This window comes from Stegastes partitus, unplaced genomic scaffold, assembly GCF_000690725.1.
Source record: "Stegastes partitus isolate 25-593 unplaced genomic scaffold, Stegastes_partitus-1.0.2 Scaffold789, whole genome shotgun sequence".
Taxonomy (NCBI): domain Eukaryota; kingdom Metazoa; phylum Chordata; class Actinopteri; family Pomacentridae; genus Stegastes; species Stegastes partitus.
The window spans coordinates 26,920-39,464 of NW_007578520.1; the positions used below are offsets into that span (position 1 = coordinate 26,920).

At 42.6% G+C, this 12,545-nt stretch overlaps 1 protein-coding gene across 2 annotated transcripts in view; it reads right to left on the reverse strand.

Annotated features, from left to right (window-relative positions):
* LOC103364884 (sodium- and chloride-dependent taurine transporter-like) overlaps positions 1-11,945 on the reverse strand; it is a 33,615-nt gene extending 21,670 nt beyond the window's left edge. Inside the window, exon 1 of one of the 2 annotated variants that reach the window (XM_008292170.1) lies at positions 11,889-11,945. The gene's annotated coding sequence lies outside the window, so the exon portion shown is untranslated. Of the gene's footprint in view, positions 1-10,583; positions 11,376-11,888 lie in introns of those variants that run through there. The other variant, XM_008292169.1, reaches the window with a different exon arrangement.
* Positions 11,946-12,545: the final 600 nt, after the last annotated feature.

Sequence of the window (12,545 nt, forward strand, 5' to 3'; positions counted from 1 at the left end):
AACAGCATCCTCTGTGACTCAGATAGCTTCCATTAACAACATCTTGTTTGACTCCACCACCTTAGGCTGTCCCTGACAAACCGACCTGTACTTGAATCTCACCAGTTTGCCTCGATGATAAATTTACAAAGACGAGGTTTGAGTGGCAGCACGCAGATAGAAATTAGGCTTCCCTCAATCACGCTCACCGCCTGTGGAAACTCTCACAGTGTTATTATCGAACCACTAAGCACATTCTTGGCTTCCCTAATTAGACACTTATCACAAAACCAAATAATGTGCTATACAACTAACTCTACATGTATGCACACTATGTACAAGTTTTACTTTATTATGATTGAACATTATTGACTTAGGGGTCTACCAGAAGCCTCGGGGCCAAAAGTGAAAGTACGACTGAACTTGCAAAGCCAGAGACAGCAGCTCGTCTACAGTTTGAGATTTAATTATACGGTAATGTTCGTACAATCAGCTCGTAAACTCACACGGTTGCTGTGCAGCTCTTTCATAAAGCTGAGGTCCTGTCAAACAGGAGACTACTTGTCACAAGTCTGTTTTACTTTGACGTAAACATGATGCCATTTCCTTCTAGGGTGTTAAAATCTTAGCTGACTCTGGAGTTGACAAACTCCTCGTTTCTGTTTTTGTGGTTATTTGCAGTTCTGAGCGTCTTTGCACCCCTGTAGGAGAAGGACTTTTCTGTTTTTGCCCCTGGGTGTGGCAAGTAACAACAGTGATAGTCAGTGGCAGTTGAAATCTGTCAACAGATTAGGGTTACACTCCACTTTGGATGTGATTCAAAGCTAGAGTTGTTAATTTCAGAGCCTAAAAAAAAATCTCCCATTACATTAAGGAGTAAGCCCCATGAGAAGCCTTTCTGATGCAAGTTAACTCTAGGTTTGCACCTTTACGTGAACTGCAAGCAGTGTGGGTTAAAAAAACGAAGCCGATAAGCCAACAGCTGCAGTTCCTCAAATGGCCACTTGAGGTTGACTCCAAAAGCAAGTCAATTCTTATAGAAGAATGCCCAACTTTGCAGCAGAAATAAATATGTTTACAGCCTGCTTTAAAAAAGCTTTTGGTCTCTATAGTTAACTTTCCTGTTCATGACAACTGTACAGGAGGCAGATTTTCATATAAGTCACCCGTTTAAACTGCAGTAACGCTTACATTTCTGCATAATTTTGATTTAATTTAAACTCAGGGTGGCTGCTTTGAGTGACAGGTTGGTAACATCACATACCTGCCGATCATCTGTTTTGTAACTATTAAAATAGTTGCGAATTACGAGGAAGATCCGTTCAGTTTCTATCCATCTTTATAAAAAAGTCTAGTAAAAGCTGGTCCAACTCCAAATGACTGCTCCGGTTGTTTCAGTTCAAACAAAATACACGACAAAGCCATCTACTTTCACAAAATGCTCTCAGAGGTGGAGAAAAAAATTTGTCAAAACACCGATTTAATGGTTTACAATGAGGCTGTAGGGTCTTGTATGATGTTTACGGACATTTTAACAGAGAGATGAGCCCTATAAACTAAACTCTTCTTCCCTCCTCTGCCCTTTCTCTCTAAAACTATTTAATATAGCTCACATCCAGGCATTAAAGCGATCAGGGTCACAATGTACCACAACCATAGCTGTAAATTTCCACCCGACAATGACCATGAGAGAGGGAGAGAGAGAGGGAGAGTCATGGGGAGAGACAGACATACTTAGTAGTCAGCAGATGTCTGTCACTGTGGAAAATGTCATGTCTTTATCTCTTTCCATCTGCCAGGCTGCTGTGCCCTCAGCGACTCTCCCTTTGTCTCTCCCATTCATTCACTCTCAATTTGACTTTCAGCAAGATATTTACAGAGGGCAAGATCGAGGACAATACCACGTTTCAGATAAATCCCCTGTGGCCTGTTCTGTCGCTGCCTGCAGGCGCACGCTTTTGTTTTTCCATCCATTGTTTCAAAAAATGTTGTCTTATTCTGAAAGCGCTATTTTTATCCGACCATTCAAATCAACTTTTCTTGCTGCCGTTTGTTGTCGTTGCGCAGACAGAACCAACATTAGCTTATTTTTCCGCCAGTTCTTTCCATAACTGGGCGTGAGGATGCGCCTATCTGCAGTTTATCTCGTAATGCGTGTCAGGTTCCTTCACATAAGTTAATGATTTCACAGTGACATCCTCGCACGCATATCTGTCTTCATGACTAACTTCCTGCAGACAGTTAATTAAAAAATATTAAGAGGAAACTGAAAGCATTTGCTTGGTGTGTACGCCGTACATACCAGTGTGTGCGCTCAAGTACTTCCTGCTCGGAGAGACAGTGGACTCCATTATGTCTGTGACAAACTCTTAACGGCAGCAGACAGCGATATTACTTCCAGTATCTAAGTGAATCTACACATTGAATTAAGAAATCCAGCTGCAGTGTATCAGGCATAAGAGGAAACCCTGTAACACTGCAACGTGCTCGGATATTTAATTTTATGAGGCCCAAACATTTGAATGAGTCTGCTATGATAAAAGGCCCGAGCATATGTTCATATGAGCATGAATTTAGGGAACATGTATTAATGCATCACTTAATTTATGGAGGTAGCGGCATTTCTAAGCTTTGGGTGATGCTACTACTAATGCTAAAAGGGCGATCACCAGTATAAAGTAGGGTGTCATCAGCAAACAAATGTTAAAACATTAAAGTCAGATGATGAAACATAATGAGATATGCTGCAGCTGATCAATAAAAAAGATCCACAATCAATGCTGATGTACATTAAAGTGAATTATTAAAGAGAGAACGTGCATCATTTAATATAACATTTGTTGTTTCTGCGTCCTCCTTCAACCTTTATCAAAGCTTTTCTGACTGTACTCTCCAGTAGCGCGTCACAGGATTGAAATCTTGTACTGCAGCTGTGCTACATTCACTCAGTAAACACCTACGATGCTCTGCTGACTGCTGGAGGGCAAGCACATGATGCATGTATACCTGCTATGTACATTTTACTGCCGCGCTGCTACTGCTAGTGCTGCAATCTCGTTTGCATTGTTGGAGAAATAGTCGCCGCAGGCCTCAAGTTTGAGAAAGCTGCAGTCTTTGTAAGGCCAACAATGTCAAGACATAGCATGTGTCTGTTACTGAGCCTTGTGCTGAGGGATCTTGTGCCATGGGGTTGTGGCACAAGATCAGTGCTGACTAACTCGGTGCATAAACACATGACCAACGAGGCGGGCAGCTATGGTCATGAGCTCGGGGCAATGACCAAAATAACATTACCAATGCAAGACGATATACTTCGGAGAACCATGAAATTAGTTTCCTTTGCAAGGTGGTGGGGCTTACCTCTAGAGATTGGGTGTTTACCTCATGCAATCACAGGAGAACTGATGCTCCATTGAGTTGAATGGAATTGGGATTGCTTCCCAGTGGAGGCGCATTAAAACGGGCAAACCAAGAACACGCTAAAAAAGGACTGTATACGTCGTCTGCCCTGGGAACGCTTCAAGATCCTCCAGGAAGAGATGTGGGTGAGAGGGATAGGAGCTACCTTGTGTAGTCTGCTTCCATTGCAAACCTGGACCCAGATAAGTGGTGGAAAATTGATGTAACCGAGTGGCGAGCACGAACAGCCGCAGCTGCCAAAGCTGGTCCGCCCAAGAAAAGAGCTCCACCTCAAGAAGCTTGCGCCGAATCCCCAGAAAAGAAGATTTCAAGACTTGTCGTCACGAGCAGCTCTCACGTGAAGTGTTGCGTTTACTCATCGAAGGTGTGAAGGCAATCAAGAGTTACCGCCATAAAGGCTCCGCAGTGATGTATCAGCAGCAAATATCGTTGGCTGTAATAAAACGACCTCCGGAGAGCGAGCCCCGGTCGTGGGAACCACAGTGAATTGTGGGACGATTCAAAGCTCAGGCCAGAAGCTTGGTGTGAAACAGAGACTCGTTGTCTGGCGCTCCATGTTTGTGAGGGTGTGTGATCACTGGACCCAGACTCTGGACTGGAAGGCAGTGACTTCAGAACCCAGCCAGCACCAAACACACACACTTACTTCACTCCCTAACCGCTTACATAACACACTCTCCTATTTTAAGACCACGTACATTTCCACTGGGCTGACCGCCTATTAAATCCACTCATCTCATCCCCCCCCCACCTCTCTTCCTCTGCTCCACATTTCTTTCACTTCTCCTCCGCCGCCCCAAATCTTCTGCTCCTTCTCCTCATCTTCATCCTCCGATCTCCTTCCACTCTCCTCCTGTTTTAACAGCTCGTCAATGTAACGTTCCTCCAGCTTATTAGTTTACCAACAGTGATTGGAATCACTGGATTTAAAAGATGGCAGATGTGATTATTTCGCAGCCGGCTGCAGCAGATTATTTGGTTAAACAATCCAATTTAAATTTCCAATCCTCCAAACAGACTTTATGTTACGCAAGGAATCTCTGAGGCTCAGATGCTGCAGAAAAGTGGTGCTCCTCCGTCTTCCCTCTTTGGTCCTGTACTATAAATCATATTTCCCATCATCCTCTGCTCCTCCGCTGCCTCTCAGCGCCTCCTGCCTCTTCTGCTCCTCTTTATTCAGCTCACTCACCCTCTCCCTCCTGTGTCACTTATTTTTTAATCAGCTCCTTCTCGTAGTCTCTCCTCTTCCTTCTTCCCAGCGTTTCTCTTTTCACCATCTCCTCATCTCCATTACACCCTCTTCCCCTGGTGTCTTGTTTTTTTTCTCTCCACTCTTTTACCTTCCACTCCTTCATTTATGCTTTTAATATTTATTCCGATCTATTCCACTACGCATCTCCGTGCCTCGGCCTCATTTTTATCAGCCTCATTTTATTCCACACACCTCCTTGTCCCCCCTTTTTTTTCCTCTCACTTTCATTTCAGAGAAATCGAAAATGTGCCAGAGAAAAACAAAGAGAGGAACGGGGAGGGAGAGAAAACAAGAGGGAGACGTTTGTGAAACACAGGGACAAAGTGAAAGAGTGAATGAAAGCTGTTAAAAATTAACTGAGCGAGAATGTGAAGAAAAAGGAGAGGCACACAAACGCCGGTTACTGAGAATTAAGCCGCCGCAGAAGGTGTCAAAATGTGAGAGTCACATGAAGATAGCAGTAAAAATAGACTGATAAAGATAAAACACAGCACAGCGTTTCTTTGAATTTAGGAAGAAGAAGAAAAAAAAGGGAGCATCAGAATAAGCATGACTAAGCTTGTGGAAGACAAAAAAAAAAACTGCAGCAGAGATAACAGGAAGAGCAAAAGTTAACGAAAACCAGAGGTGCATACCGTCGAGTCTTACGTAACCACAGTCAACAGTCGCTGTTGATTCCTGCGAGCTTTTGTTTTTCACATTCTAGCATTACAAGCTATCGTAGATCTGGACGGTTTAGCTCTGTTTGCACACACTGTCTATACAGAGATCCCAACATTTTAGTCTACACTGTGTACAGCCTGATGTGTTCTCATGAAACCATCAGTAATATCAAATTGTGTAGCATTAGCATGGCTCTGGCGTCCAAATTTCCCAAACTCCGACTGTTATTTTGGTTGTTGAGGAACATTTTGTTGCGCCGACATGTCGTACCAGATATGTGGGAAGTACAAACTGCACACTTGGACATTTCACATGTTCAGTCTGATGATCCAATCAGAAAATACTCAGCTGCCAGTAAATCTGAGTCATGAGTTTTGAGTGACTCCAAAAAAAAACAAAAAAACAAGACGAACTTTCCTGATTCGTCAGCAGATGGCGATCAATCAGCATTTCAAGTATGAACTTCTATTATTTTGTCCATTTTAACAAAAAAAAAAGCTCTTTGTGCTCCTGGAGGGCGCTAGTAGATTGATTGATTGATTGTGTCGATGAAAACATAGTCATCGTTGTGTTTCAGCACCTCGACACATGAGGGAAACTGATGCCGTACTTTCGCAAAGTGATGCTACAAAAATTAAAGATTCATCATTGTTCTGCACACCTTTATCCATTAGCTAGCAAGGAAACCGCATGGCAACCTCGGAGACCGAAAGATAAAAGTTCCAAAACCTGCAGTCCCTCAAATGACCACTTGAGGCTGCCTCCAAAACCGAGTAAATCCCCATCGACCTCCATGTTAAAATAATCAACTTCACAGCAGAAATAAACACGTTTACCGTCTGGTACCAAGAGTAGTTTGGATCCCTACAGCTAACTTCTCTCTTCATGGCATATATACAGGGAATAAATTATAACAAGAGTCACTTGTTTAGGTTGTTTTAAGGTTTGAGTTGAGCTTCAAAGATGTTCTTCAGGAAAACTATGAACAGGTCACCTTGGATACAGTCAATGGGAGCAGCATTAACGTTGATTTTGGGGTTGAATTTGTCTCCACCGGGGGATTTTAAGTCCAATATTTAACTTTTATTTCCTCTGCTGACTGATTTTGGAGTTCAGCAACTTTCACCACAATCGCCTCATTTGGCTTCGACTACATGCCATCAGAGGAACATAGAACGTAGTGACTAAGATTTACGTCTGCAAATTTGCATAAATAGTACTCAGCATCAATATCTCAGTATTTACAGGTGCGAACTTGTCGACACATTCCTCGCCAGCAATAAAAAAAACAAAGCAACTGATTTTTCTAAGTGACTCAACAGAGCCCAAAGTACAAAAAGTACTGAAATCGTCGCGCTTATTCAAACACAAAACCAAAATCCCGCGTCGTGAGGAATTATTAACATTGACGAGCTTGACAAAGCATCGATTCGCGGTTCATGAAATCGCAGACCTTTACATTTCCCATGATTCTGAGCACCTCTGGGAGTTTTTTTTCCATTCACGCTGCCTTGAACATGAACTTGACAGTTCTGTCTTTGTGCTGGAAACGATCTTGACCCGAGGTCCGCCCACTTGTGGAGCTCTTTCACTACAGCACATTGTCTGTTGAATGGAATTGTAAATGATGAGACTTCTAATGAAACATCTCCTTTAAATAAGTTATTGTTTCGGACTTCTGCTTGCTCTGATGATCTGTGTATTTTTAATGCAGCTTTTGAATAAGAAAAATCAACATATGGCTTCATTGACAGATTCACCAAACCAGTAGCTTGGCTTTAAAAAAAAAAAAAAAAAGCCAAGATGAAATTCAAGTTTCTATAAAATTTGTCTTTTCAAACTAATTGTTTTATTTCTAGTTGTTCTGGTGGTGCACTTTTGATGCACGCTTTAGGAAAACCAATCCAACAACATCTTTGTAAATGGCTCCGCCGGCCACAAGGGGGACGCTGTTCTGTCACACTCTCATCCTGCATCAAACTGGCTGACTTCCATCACAAAGATGTGCTCCTGGCATCGGGCTGCGAAAACAACTGCTCTTCCTTTTAATAACATTAAGTCTGACTCCGGTGCCAGGTGCTTTACTGCTTTCACCTTCAGCCGCCGAAATGGTAAATACAATCATTTAAAGCTGCAATCTGCTTTTATTAGCTGTTCAAGCTACAAGTGTAACACAATTATACGAAATCACACAAGATTAATGGGGCAGCTCTAATGACAGCGAGGACGCCGAGCTCTAATGTGTGTGTGTGTGAGGGTCTATGTGGGTCAGTGGTTCATGCTGGTTAATATATACGGTGGCAGCGAAGGTCCGGCCGGAGCCAAAGTCAAGGACACGCGGTCATAAAAGTTTTGACAGCAGCTCCGGCGACACTGAGTGATGCTTTAATCCACCGTGTCACCGTAGACACTCTCTCAGATTTCAACTGGGAACGCTGCCGTGCTTTTTGGCTGAGATTTCGCCGCTTACTTTCCCAAACACACACACACACACAAACTCTTACTTTCCACTAAACTCAAGTTACTGACTTAATAAATCATTTAACAACAAACACGCCTGCAGTCAACACAGTAACTTTCAGCGCTGCGCTCACAGACTGACAGCAAGACAAACTCAGAAACTGCAAAATTCCACGACTTTTTTTTTTTTTTTTACTTACATAAGTGTCCATTTGGTTCAACACACCAGCTATCAAATCCATCTACTCCACGACCAGCTGTTACGTCTGCAAACATTTGACTCAAAGCCTTTCCCCTCAAATGTCCTGTTGCACATCACAAGTGATCCAAAGGATCTTGAGGATTACCAAGTCTGGTATCATGCAACCTTCGACGGGAGTCTTTCACTGATTTATTGGTCTCGTCTGATCGGCTCCCATCGATGCTCTCCGCCACACGTGTCACATTCGAGCCCGGTCTTGGGAATTAACTGCATCAGATGCTGCCATAAAGGCGGCATTGTAATCAGCCCTGAGGTGTGTCTCTGGACGCGTTGTCTCTGATGTGATCCTGAGCTCACGGATTCAAAACGGTGTTACAAATCATCTCGACAAGGAATCTTCGGCAGCCGAGATTAGATTAAACTCGGGGCCGAGAGCGAGAAGGCTCACACAGAAGCGACAACGTAGTTGGACGTCCGAGTCCACCGCCTTAACCGCCAGTCGGTGTCATCCACCTCTGAGGCTTAACCCCACCAGCTCCCCTCAAAACTGATCCTACACGTAGTTTCTGACGCCTTCAGCGGGTTCATTAAGTTCTAACTATGCGTGGTAATGTTTTGCTGCCAACCAACAAAAACTTCTTCATTCTGTGTTGCAGGGAAGGATCTTATTAACTTCAAATGCTGTTTCAGGGATTTTTCCAACTTGACAAAATTGCACATGTGGGGAAATTACTAACTTCCTGCTGTGTTGGGGACATAATAGCAGCATATAGCAACTGGAAAATAAGAAAAAAAACACAACTATCACCCTTCAGATCCACATGTGAGTCTAACCTCTATGCAACGTCAAACATCCTCAAAACAAGGGATGGCAACAGACAGCAGTTTCTTGGCTCTACGTTCAGTTCTGAAACAGCTTATTTAATCCACTGGGGCTCAGCGATCTTTGATTCAATTTGTATAAATGACTTGATAGGAACTTAAATTCATTTTATTTTTCTCTCTCTCGAACTCCTGCCTGGATGTTTTGTACAGTTTGTACTCACTGCCAGTAAAAAAAAAAAAAAAGAAGAAGAAATTCCATTACAGGTTTGCTAGACTCTGGATGTCAACAACTCTGGGTAATTTTCCAAAACTGACACTGATCCAAAAACGGAACAAACTACTTAATAACAGAACTCAACCCTGCTCAAGTCACTCTGAGGCTCTTTCAAGGCCCGTTTCCTCCTTTTTCAGTGCTTATAAGACACATGGAAACCACACATCAGTTAAAAAACACCAGAATCATTGCTCAATTAAATCACATTTTGAGATGCATTTAAAAAAAAAAGATGGCATGCCTTATTTTAGGTGTTGTAGGTGGTGGAAACAGACTGCATTTACTTTCCATGTGGTGTCAAGAACATATTGACTCATAGATTTGGCTAAATAATCCAAAAACACACCGTCAATAATTGCAGTTTTTTTGGGGGGGCTTTTTTTTCTGCGTATTTTTAAAACTGCTCTAAATATCTGTTCTTCATTGTGACACGCGCTTCATCACCGAGGCCAAAAAAAGAGACGAAATTAAACACGAGAAGAAAAAAAAAGAGGAAGCGAAACAAAGGTAGAGAGAGGTACTCGAAACAGACAGAGAGAGAGAGTGGGAGAGAGACATAGGCGCAGAAGACGGAGAGAGAGAGCGCAAGGGAGACTCGTGGTTGAGGAGAAGCAGCGCACGATGTCGAGTGACAGGCGAGCATCTCCGCCTTCTCACCGCTCCGAGCGCCTCACTTCCCCTTTCTTTAACAGTTGAGCAACGGAATCGATCCAAATAAAGTCAATACGATAGAGTCAGAATGATCTCCGTGCGTTTTTTTTTTATGTCGTTTGATTTATAACAAAAAACAAAAAAGCGCATCTTTACGCACGTAAAAATAATTGAAGAAAGACACAAAGACTGCGTGAACGTGTGCATATATGGAACAAAATCGCCAATGAGGAGCTGAAAATGTATAAAGAATAGACCGTTTCACATCCTCAACGAGGCAAGACACACGAAACAAGCACATGGTAATGATTGATTAAACATTAAAGATCCCTTGGAGACAATTGACGCACGCATGTGAGAACAGTCTGCATCTAACGGATGAAAGAGACATGAGGATACATTTAGAAAATAAAAATAAAATATACAGAAAAAAACCCCCACAAGAACATTTCAGGCTGAATTTAAAAAATACAAACCCACCAGTGTGTCCTCCTGAGCGCACGAATCAATGAACGCTCAGCGAGTGAAACAGCCTTTTTTTTTTTTTTTTTTTAAATGAAAACCCAAATCTACAGCCTCCCCATCAGGAAACACATCCCTGCATGCACGCTGCCATCACCTAAAACCTCCAATAAGGAAATAACTGCTCTCACCTAGAGATGCTCGTCAACTTTTCTTAATTGCTCTTTTTTGTTTGCAATAAATAAAAAACTGTCATTCAGTCAAAGATGCAAATAAAAGCAGAAATTCTGAATTAAAATAAAAAATTAAAAATGAGGAGAAAATGAATGAAAGCAGCGCGATCATCCCTCCCCTGCTTTTATAGGTGTGCAACGAGGATGTCGTTATTCGTTTACCTGCTATGTTGGTGTGATTCTGTAGATTATTTTTTGTCCTTTTAATGTCCTTTGAGCGCGGTCCCTTGTCCGTTTCGTCTTGTCCGTGTCCTCCTGTGTCCGTGAGAGCGACTGAGGGCTGGACGCGTCGGTAGCCTATATTTTAGCCTATTTATAAGCTTCTTTCTGACCTTTGTCTTTCACCAGAGAGGGGGAGAGTCTGGGGGGACTACATACAGGCAGTGGAAAATCACCGGCCTGCCTCCTCTCGGAGCAACAGGAGATGATACCTTCAGGGACCACAGGCAACCTCGGATTTCTTCGCAAGTGCGCCGTTACCGGCGCGCAGTATCAGAGAGGAAAATTTTCGTAAATTTTAGGGCGTGGGTGTTTACCTGCTCGCAAGTGCGTTTGTTTTTACGATCGTGTTTTGTTCCTGTGCGTCGATGCAAACTAAAAAACAAGACTGGTGCATCTCTCCAAAGATCAATCCCCAAACGCACCGGATTCTGTTTCTAAATAATTTAAATTGGAAGGCACACGGTTTATTTTCTTTGTTCCTTTGTTTGCAACATCTGTGGTGTCATGTTTAGGCGCTGCTGTTGCTGCCGTATTAGACTTTTTCCTTCCTTTCTGTGTCCAGAAAAGTTTTAAAAGGCAATGCACTAAAGAGAGTTGTTGCACGAGAGGATGCAACTTTCTGTCAAATCTACAAAATCATCACAATTATTTAAAAAAAGAAGCTTCATTTTATCTCCTCATCCTGTATCTCTAATTAAGACTTCTTTTCATCATTCCAACAACAAGCGCTTCAAAGCTCCGCTAAGCCAGACACTTTCTTTTTGAGTGAGGGGTTTACGAGCAGCCCCTGAACGCAGCATTAAGGAGCATTAAAGTGGCAGTTCCCCCCCACCCATTTAGTTGTTATCTTAACCGGCTCTCACGGGCACACGCTCAGATTGTCAAGCGCGTTCACGGACAGCAACACTCCCCCTTTTACGCGCGCGTCAGAGAGCAGGCTGTGGAGTGCGCGCAGCGGTAGAAATGAAGAAACAGGGTGTGCAGTTGTGTTTAGCATCACTTCAGATGAAGGGTTATAGAAAAAAATATATATTCTTTTTCATTCATCTTTTTTAATGGTTACAGTATGTTCTACAGCCCGCAATGCGCTTTTCAATCAGCTGTCTCTAATAATGCATTTTAAAAAGTCAGAAAATTACATAATTACACAAAAAAGAAATCAATACCTGGAGGTGGATTTTTCATCATTACATTACCATAATGAACAAATTAGATGTAATTAAACAAAGAGTCCGCTTGGCTTACCAAAGACGTGTCCGCACAGGTGTGATCACCGGAGCAGGAATAAAACATGACACCTGTGTTGCATCCTTTTCTTAACAGGTGAGCTGTTCTCACCTGGACTGGCCAGCTTCGCCCTGGGTCCTAGTGCCCCCACCCCCCCACATACACAGGAATAGAGAGTGTGTTGCAACAGCATAATGAAATCCAGCTGGAAGAATTCAGCTCAGATTCACAACCCTCAGTCGTGTTTGTTTTTGTTCATTTCTCAAGGAACTTATTGTACTCTACCACAGTGGATGATCTTTTAGTGTCTTCATGTTTAGTCATTTATAAGGAGCAAGTGCTCTTTTTCATTGTTCAGTAACTTTTTGTGGTTGCATGACACAGAGTCAGTAATTTGAGCAAATGCCCAACAGAGGGTGTTCCAATATCCGAGCTATCACACTATGTAGGACGCCCGAAAAAAATGAGTACGTCCCAGGACATAGTTTCTTTTACAAAGAACACCAGAATTTTATACGACACCCAGTTGGACCTTGGCATGCTTTTCTGGCCATTTTGACCCCCCGATCCTTATACATAGGAATGGTATCTTGCACAAGTATAAACAAGTTTTAATCAGATGACAGCTACACTACAGACTGCGACAGATATATGACCGAGACGGTTAAAGCTTCA